At 40.1% G+C, this 9,149-nt stretch overlaps 1 pseudogene; it reads right to left on the reverse strand.

Annotated features, from left to right (window-relative positions):
• Positions 1-370: 370 nt before the first annotated feature.
• LOC142424036 (RNA-binding protein 8A pseudogene) lies at positions 371-8,423 on the reverse strand (annotated as a pseudogene).
• Positions 8,424-9,149: the final 726 nt, after the last annotated feature.

A 9,149-nucleotide genomic window follows, 5' to 3' on the forward strand; every position in this document is an offset into this window, starting at 1 on the left:
TTCTCTCTGCAGAGCTGTAAGTGTAATTTGGTGTATTTTGAGTGTCACTCATTGGATGTGTATACATTTATTATAGCTATGTTTTCTTGTTCTACTCTTCCTTTAATCATTACATAATACCCTTCTTTGTGTCTTATGGATTTTGCCTCAAAGTCTAATTTAACAGAATTTAATGTTGACAATCTTGATTCTTTTTTGGTTGCCAGTAACTTGATATAATGTTTACATCATTTGATTTTTAGTTTGTTTTTGTCTTTGTGTCTAAGGTGTGTTTCTTATAGGCAGCATATTGATGGGTCTAGCTTTCTGATCCAGTTTGCTACTCTCTTCCTCTTGACTGGTGCATTTAATCCATTAACATTCAGTGTGGCTATTGATATCTGTGGATATTTTGGTCTGGCCTCCTGCTGCACCACTGGCCACCTATCCTCTTGCTCTTGGGTGGACCCCAAACACAGCACCTGTCCCCACTGATGGGTTGTCTTATCGAATGCTGGCCATTGAGTCCCTCTGGGGCAGGCTGAGTCTTCTTGTATGGTTCAGACTCAACTAGAGTCGCCCCTTCAGGTACCTGTACACCCTCCAGGTTGAGGTGGATATTTTTTTATTTCTCCATATTATGCAAATTTTCATGCATATCTTCTTCAGTGGCTTCTTCATGCTCTCCAGTGACAAAGAGGACCCAGCCTCCAACAGAGCATTGAGGTCCAGGGTCATTGCTATCCTGCTCCACGCTGTCACAATCGTCACACATCCAAGCTCGAGAACCTTCTTCGTAAGCCACGGGCTTTCTGTGTTTTGCTTTTTCTTTCAATTTGTGGATGCTTTCATCCCCATTTTAATTTATGGTGAAATCTTTTCACCCATCCTCAGGAAGATCCCCAAATCTGTCATCCTTCCTTCGTGGTAGCTCTCATCTTTTTTTTTTTTAAACTACTCACCTGAGTTTATGAAGTCTATGAAGTTTTTATTTGCTGACGTACAGGAGAACACTACTTAATGATGCAGCTTCTCAAAAAGCACTCACAATATTCTATATAAATAGTAGTTAGTGGAATTGTTCTCTGTTGTATCCATTTCCTCTAAAATAATAATAATAATAATCTCCTACAGGCTACATGACTGTGTCTGAGATGGAAACAACTAGCCTCGTGTATCAATTTTACTTCCCATCGAAATTGCTTGTCAAGTTTCTTCGGAGAGGCAGACCTTCCCAAACCTCCCCATGTCATACTATTTACAGGCAGTCCTGTATTCTCGTGTACAGCTCTGCTTGAATCCTGTTACAATTATACTTAGATCTTTCTATTGGTATAACGGAATTGAATGAGAAGAAAAGTGTGCTTTCAGTTTGCATTTTTAGAAGGATTTATGGTTAAATTTGGGTATGCAAAACCACATTTGCTCCCAAATAAGCAAAGCGTTCATTCAGCAAAAGAACAAAATGTTTCCACCTCAATCAAGGAAAGAAGAAACCCTTTGACAAATTTTTTTGAAGTATTGCAACATCAACATATTTTTATGAACCCAACAAGCTTCTTGTACCTTTTGGTGCCCCCCACTCCCCACCCCCTTTAAGTTCTGTTATAACTTTGGTGCACTGATCATTTTCAATCCCATGCTGCAACCAAGGCAGGGTGGGGCTGCATCCTGAGACATCTGTGGACCAGAGGAGCTGGCAGGGACCACAGAGCTTTCCATTGAAGTGACTGCTCAAAGCCTGGCTGCAAGATCATTTGACCTGAGGTAACTACTTCCACATATCAACACCTTGTCAATGATAGTCTTAAAGATGTAGGAATGGAAGGAAAAGGGATACCTGCTTAAGGGAGGCCCAAATCCCCTCTCCACCCCACCCCCCTTCATGTTCTACCACCAAATCTTGAATATGAAAGCGAGAAAGAAAGCCAAGTAGGAAAATAATATAGTAATAAAGCAAACAGGGTTTAAATTAAGGCACTGGTTGGCTTGGGTTACTGGTATTTAACTACATGACAAATTTCTAAAAATTCAAAGCACATGATTACCTAAGTTTATAAGACTGAGTCTATCTGGGTCAGTTCTTCTAACTGCACTGTATGGCACACACATTTGTTAGGATTTGTTGCGAGATGGCTTGCAAGTAATTTGTGATTCATAATCATTTTCAACTGATTTACTTAAAAATAAATTAGAGCAGAGGATTCAAGGTTATCCCTATAATAATTTTGTCCTCACTTGCTGATATTCCCATTTGCATTCTTGAGTGAATGAGAAGAGGGTGGAGGTGTAGCTAATACCCTGGGGATTGCATGAATCCTAAAACATCCCTGGGACCATATCCCACATGGAAGCATCATCTGCCATGTGTTTCCAGTGGGAAGAAAAGCTAAATGCTGAGTTCTATTGCTGAAGGATTTGGATTTCTAATATACTCTACTTACACATAAGTATTCTCATTGTACTCATTGGTAGTGGAGAAAAAAGTATGATTTTTTGCTAATAATCTAACAATCTCTAAAGACTGTCCAGGAACTCGATCACAGCCAGAGTGGACCAGAATAGTCCCTAATGCTATGGTAACTTTAATATAGATTTCACAATGTTAGTTATTAGTAAGTGCAACAATGATCAGACTAAATGATAATTAGATTAAATTGAATCTAAAATCTGGAAATGATACATGGGTTCCCAAGATATAATTGTTGCTTTAAAGATATTTAAAGAAATAAACTCTTTCTTTTAAAAATAGCCTCAGAGTTTATTAGAGATAAGTAAAACTTCATTTACTTTCTTTTGCTGCAGTTTGAACAAAAATATATGTATATTCTTTTTTTCTCCCCAAAATATATATACTCTAAAGGGTGCATCTAGCACTCACAGGGAGCCCTGGCCATGTAGTGGTTTACACGTTGGGTTACTCAATGCAAGGTTAGCAGTTCAAAATAAATAAATACTGAAATAAAACCAAACAAACAAACTTTAAGTCTTAAAGGTCTACAGACTTGAAAATCCACAGAGACAGTTCTACCCTACGATTAGGTGAAATGGATTCTTTGTTAGGGCTTTGATTATTTTTTTTTTATTTTTGTGTTTAGATCTTGCTCTTACAAAAATTATGACCAGACAGCTAAGGCAAGAATTGCTTTTCCACCCTTATTGCTGTAGCACCTGCAACAACAGAACAGTGCCTGGTGTGTAATGAATGAATATTTAATGCCTATTTGCTGGGAAAAGGGGAGGGTGTTGACTATGGATCTAAAGACGGGTGGTTGGATCCAACCCATCTCTATGAGGAAGGAAGATTTGACAAGCTGCCTCTGTAAAAATTATGGCCAGGAAAACATATGGATAGTTCTACTCTGTAACAAATGGAGTCATTACTTATGGTAGGAACAGGGAGAAGTGGGAGACCTGGGGGCAGGAGGACAAACATGACCAGAAAAGGTCGGGGGGAGGGGGGAGGGGGAAGCTTCATGGAAAAAAAATCTCAAACTCTCCAGATTCTTTATTCCTCAGCTCTAGATTTTTGTTAGACTGGCCAAGAAAGGAGAAAAAAAGCAAAACTGAAGTGGATTTTGAATCTGTAAAGACATATAACTTCATTTCAAACCTTAAAAAATAACAAATAATAAAAATTGGGATCACTGTGAGTTGAAATTAACTTGACCCCCAATTTTTTGGGGTTGTTTTTCCTTTTAATTACAACATGGATAACATACTCTGAGTCTCCGAGAAATAGTATGTTTTCTAAATTTCATAGCTTCCACCATTGCCCCAATCATTCGTTTTAATTAGTTGGTGAGCGTTACTTCTGACGATGTGTATCAGAGTAGACTGGAGTAGGGTTTTCAACGACTGATTTTTCTGAAGTCGATCCCTAATCCTATCTTCTGAGATGCCCCTGGGTGAACTTGAACCTCCAACCTCTTGATTAGCAGTTCAGTGTGTTAAACATTTGCACTACCCAGGAGCAGGATAGTTAGTTGTTTGTAGATGTTACCTTTTCCAGAGCCATTCATCGGGTGTAAGGCACTGGCTCTTATTTTCTTTAGCAAAACAGGATGACCAGATACCCTGATCTCAGCACGATCTTTCTGATTTCTTGACTTAGTTGGCAAAGGGAAAGTACAGGTTGAACTGTTTAGAAAAGATAAAGGCTTATATTTCAAATTTGGAAGGCTCTGGCTCTTACACATGGTTTCAGAGTTGATTGAATGCATAAACCCAATGAAGACAGATTCTACAAAAGCAGAGAAGCCCGATCTGATGAGTGCCTAAGTGTGAACACACCACACCACGACCATGTGGAAATCATAGGCTGCATCGGCCCCAAACTTCTATTTAATGAGAGAAGTGCCATTGTGCTTGTATGTCTGATTGGGTAAACATCTTATAATGCTGACTCATCAGTACTGAAAATCCAATCATAAATCACCACTGTGATTTCGCACAAATGCTGGAATTCACATCACCAAATGTGCTATCGCAGCAGCTGAAACTCAAATGCGTCGCTGAAAGGTACATTTCATCAGCAAGCAATTTAACTCCTATCAAAGGAATTTTTACCCTGAGTGAGTGGCAACTGGCTACTTTTGGAAGTGGTTAGGGATTGGGGGAAATGAGTCATGGTAGTCTCACATAAAAAGGTAATAATCCATAATCCTGCATGTTTTTAAAGTCATTTCCTCAAATTCCACAACAAACAATGTAAAAGAACCTACTACTATCTTTGTATCTTAATGTGTGCAGTAACGAAGCCCTTTTGATAATTGGCACTGCTTCTGCAGTAGGGCCAAACTTTCAAGTTACAAACACTCACAAAAGGTTTACGTTATAAGAGGCTGCTTCGGAGATGTGCAGATTTAGTTTGTAAGTACAAAGTGAACATGCAAATTGCCTTATTTTGTGAGATTCACAAACAACCATCATTCAGATTGATTTAATACGTAGCGTTTTATCTTTAAAAGTGTTAATTAGAAAATAGGGACAGTTCTCTGAACACTTAAGGGTAATAAATAGATCAAACACAGCACCCATGCTTCTGTGATGGGGCTTCTGAAGGCTTTCGAAAGGGATTAATACAATTGTCAAAAAGACCACGGTATGCATATTTAATAGTGCTACCCAGCTACAGTTACCTTTTTAGGACTTTATTGCTAAGTTTTCTAATATTCACTGTACAAAAATACACTGTGATTTCATAAAACTTTTATTTGCTAGTTTGAAGTCATCATCTAAGGTATTTTTTTTTAAATCTCAGATCCTCCTGCTTCCCAACCCCTAAACTCTCTTCCAGGAAAGATCATCAAATTGCCATCTAATAACATAAGCTATTCAGTGAAGACTGGGCTGTAGAATTACACAAGTGAAAATGTTGAGAAGAAGAATTATGATTCTGGTATTTTCTTGGGAAAAATGTGCCTCTATTTTGAAGTTGTATCTTTAGCTTGTTAAGATTTGACATGCGGGCATTATGAATCACGTGGTCTAGGTTGTAATCCAGACTCGGGCATTGCCCAGACAGTTAATGTCAGGCAGGTGACCTTGCCTTTCTGGGTCACATGTGTAAAATCACAGTCCCTTTATAAAGTGCCACAAATAAACAAATAAAACCTAATGCCAAAGAAAGAAAGAAAGAGAAAGAAAGACACTAGCCCTTCAATTGAGTGGATCTCGACTCATGCTGGGTCTGCAGGACAGAATAGAATGGCCCTAGTAAGTTCCTAAGGCTACAGTCCTTACAGAAACTAACTGCCACACCATTCTTTCACCAAGCAGCAGGTAACCACAAACTGCTGACCTTTCAGTCGACACCGTGGCATTTAACCATTGTACAACCAGGCTTCTTATAAAGGGTTATAGTAAAGATAAAATAGAAGTATTGCATGGTGGCTGGAACTTGAGTAAGGGCTCTGTAAATTTTTTAAAATCGTTCTATTGGGGGCTCATACAACTCTTATCACAATCCATGCATCCATCCATTGTGTCAAGCACATTTGTACATATGTTGCCATCATCATTCTCAAAACATTTGCTTTCTACTTGGGTTCTTGGACTCAACTTCTCTTTTTTCCCCTCCCTCACAAACCCTTGATGTTTTATAAATTATTATTTTGTCATGTGTTACACTGTCTGATGTCTCCTTTTACCCACTTTTCTGTTGTCTGTCCCCCAGGGAAGGGGTTATATGTAGATCTTTGTAATCAGTTCCCCCTTTCTATCCCACCTTCCCCTTACCCTTCTGGTATCGTCACTCGCACCACTGGTCCTGAAGGGATCATCAGCCCTGGATTCCCTGTGTTTCCAGTTGCTATCTGTACCCGTGTACATGCTCTGGTCTAGCCAGATTTGTGAGGTAGAATTGGGATCATGATAGTGGGGGGAAGGAAGCGTTAGAGAACTAGAGGAAAGTTGTATGTTTCATCGGTGCTAGAGGGCTCTGTAAATTATGATGATTGGCACAATTGTTCTGGAATCAGATTTTCAGTACACTTAGTTAGATGGTTATTCTAATATCAGAAATAAAAATCCTTAGGCAAAGCCTTTTCACATTTATGTGTCAAGCAGACACACTCAGTATAGGATTAGGACTCTTGACCTCTTGAGTTTCCAAGGACCGTGCTGTGCTCCTCTTTAGGCCCACACAAGCAGGAGTGTAAACCACAAAAACAAACGGGGTTCACTTGACTTGATTGGACTCATGGGGGCCACAGCGAACTGTCTTCCACAGGGTTTTCATGGCCATGTCCTGTCGAGAGCAGCTCCCTCGATCTTTTTTCCAAGCCATCTCTGAATGGGTTTAAACACCCAGCATTTGGGTAAATGGCCTACCACTTAGCTGTTCATACCACCCAGGCTTTCTGCAGCAGGAGTATTCAGAGGCTCACTTATTCAGTGAATCGCCTCCATTCTAGCACCTCTGTTGATGCTTTATTACTACATCTACTCCTCATTTGTCAGCCATCTTGTTATCCAACACGGTGTGTTTCCCACGACGGCAAAAACTCCACTATCTGACTGTTTTGCGGATTAAGTATGTATGTGTGGAAGTAAAGAATGTGATGAGAGTAACGCTCCTTATTAAGAGAAGGTTAAACCCATGTTATCTGGGCCATAATTCTCAGTATTTTGACAGTGATGTAATGAGATAATACGGCAACTATTTAATGATGCAGCCATCCTGAATTTTGTGATGTGATATGGTCATCCTCCATTTTTGCATCATGTGAATTTTCACATAATGACCTAGTCTTTGTAATGTTAACCATATTGATAAGTGTACTTTATCTTTATTCACTATTTTCGCTTACATACTGAGACATAGAGATTGCAAACAGTATAAAATGTTATTATAGATTGAATTGTGTCTCCCCAAAATAGATATTAACTTGATTAGGCCATGATTCTTAGTATTCTGCAATTATCTTCCATTTGGTGATCTGATGTAATCACGTCTATGTTGTTAAGGAGGCAGGCAGGATTTCTGCTAGTATGTTAATGAGGTAGGATACAATGTATCAGATTAGATTGTATTTTGAGTCCATTTCTTTTGAGATATAAGAAATTGAACAAGTAAGCAGAGAACGGAGGGACTTTCCTGCCATGAGATAGCAGAGCCAGGAGTGGATAATGTCCTTTGGACCCGGAGCCCCCTCGCTGAGAAACTCCTAGACTCAAGACCAAGAACTTCCTCCCACAGCCAATAGAAATTTGTCCTAGAACTGGTGCCCTGCATTTGCGATTCTGACCTCCTAAACTGGGAGGGAATAAATTTTTGTTTGTTGAAGCCATCCACGTATGGTACTTTTGGTATAATAGCACTGGATAAGATAGTTGTCCAAGGAAATTAAGTTCTTTCCATTGTCTACTTTTTGCCATCCCGTTTTAATGTTTGCATTAGAATATATGTTCTGGAATCTGCTTGGACTCCCATTTCTTCTAGTATCTGGACTTTGCCAAGGTATTACCGCTGTCCACTCTCGGGTATAGAATTGTACTGTTCCCCTGTTCCCCAGGTTTATACCTGGGTTTCTCCTAATCTCTAACAGACAGACAAACCTGGACCATGCCTCCATGATCTCTGCCTTCTTGAATCTCAGGGTAACCTTTTGTTGGTTCCTTCAGCAGGAGCCTTAATTCTAAGTAGTACTAACGGCCTCTCTGAATCATATCTGCATTTTGTTGTCCAGTGAGCTTCCTCCCAGTAACAGTAAACAGAGCTGTCCTTGTAGTGCCCGGAGGAATGGCAGGTTCCAGCTTCTTCCAGAGGACGGCGCCACTATGGTTAGCTGGACCATGCCTGTGCTTATCACTAACACGCACTCATTCTCAGCCTCTGTAGCATCGGCTCTTCTCGCCTGCTCACACTTTCGACACCTGCCTTCTTCTCCTCGTTGCTTTTGATGACCCCTCAATTTGAGTTCGCATTCTCTTTTGCTCATGGCGCTTGTTTCTTTTAATAATTTTTCTGAATACGCTCCATTCTCATTTGACCACCTCTATTTTGACATTGCAATTTCATTCTAGAATTTAGCAATGCAGTGTGAGAGAAATATCAAGAGAATTCATTTTTCAGCCATCTGCCAAATATGATCATTTAATTTTAAGGTTGCTAGTGTCATGACCATGAAAAAAAGCACCTGGTCCTAAAGGAGTGGATGGAATCACCGGATTAAAAGATTGTCTTGGGGCACACGGCGGTTCACCTGGAAATAAATGAATTGAAATGTGATATCTGTCACTATGGGAGAATGTTATTTTCTTGCTGAGAACTGTGGAGACCTCTCTGTATTTCCAGAAAATCAGTTCTTGAGCACCTCCTGCAGGTAGCACCTCATACCACGATAATGCCTTGGAGGTTACCTGAAGAACTCGGTATTCCAGATTCCTCTTTCCCCGTGTGTCAGTTGCCTTTCCCATCTGCATCCTATTTTCCTCGCACAAGGCTCCGCCTAAACTTGTGGGTACCACGCTTTCCCAACCAACTGTCTGTCTCTCTCTGCTTGGCCCTCCACTTGTCTTCAGGTTGTCAGTTTCAATTTTGGTCACAGTTGAATTTTATTCGGCACAGCTGTACTTCCAGTGGCATGAACTGGTTTTCAGTGGTGCTCTCTACCCCACCCCCACTTGTTTCTCTGTCTAACATCTTAGCTGCCACATTCTCTCAC

This window comes from Tenrec ecaudatus, chromosome 13, assembly GCF_050624435.1.
Source record: "Tenrec ecaudatus isolate mTenEca1 chromosome 13, mTenEca1.hap1, whole genome shotgun sequence".
NCBI classification, from domain to species: domain Eukaryota; kingdom Metazoa; phylum Chordata; class Mammalia; order Afrosoricida; family Tenrecidae; genus Tenrec; species Tenrec ecaudatus.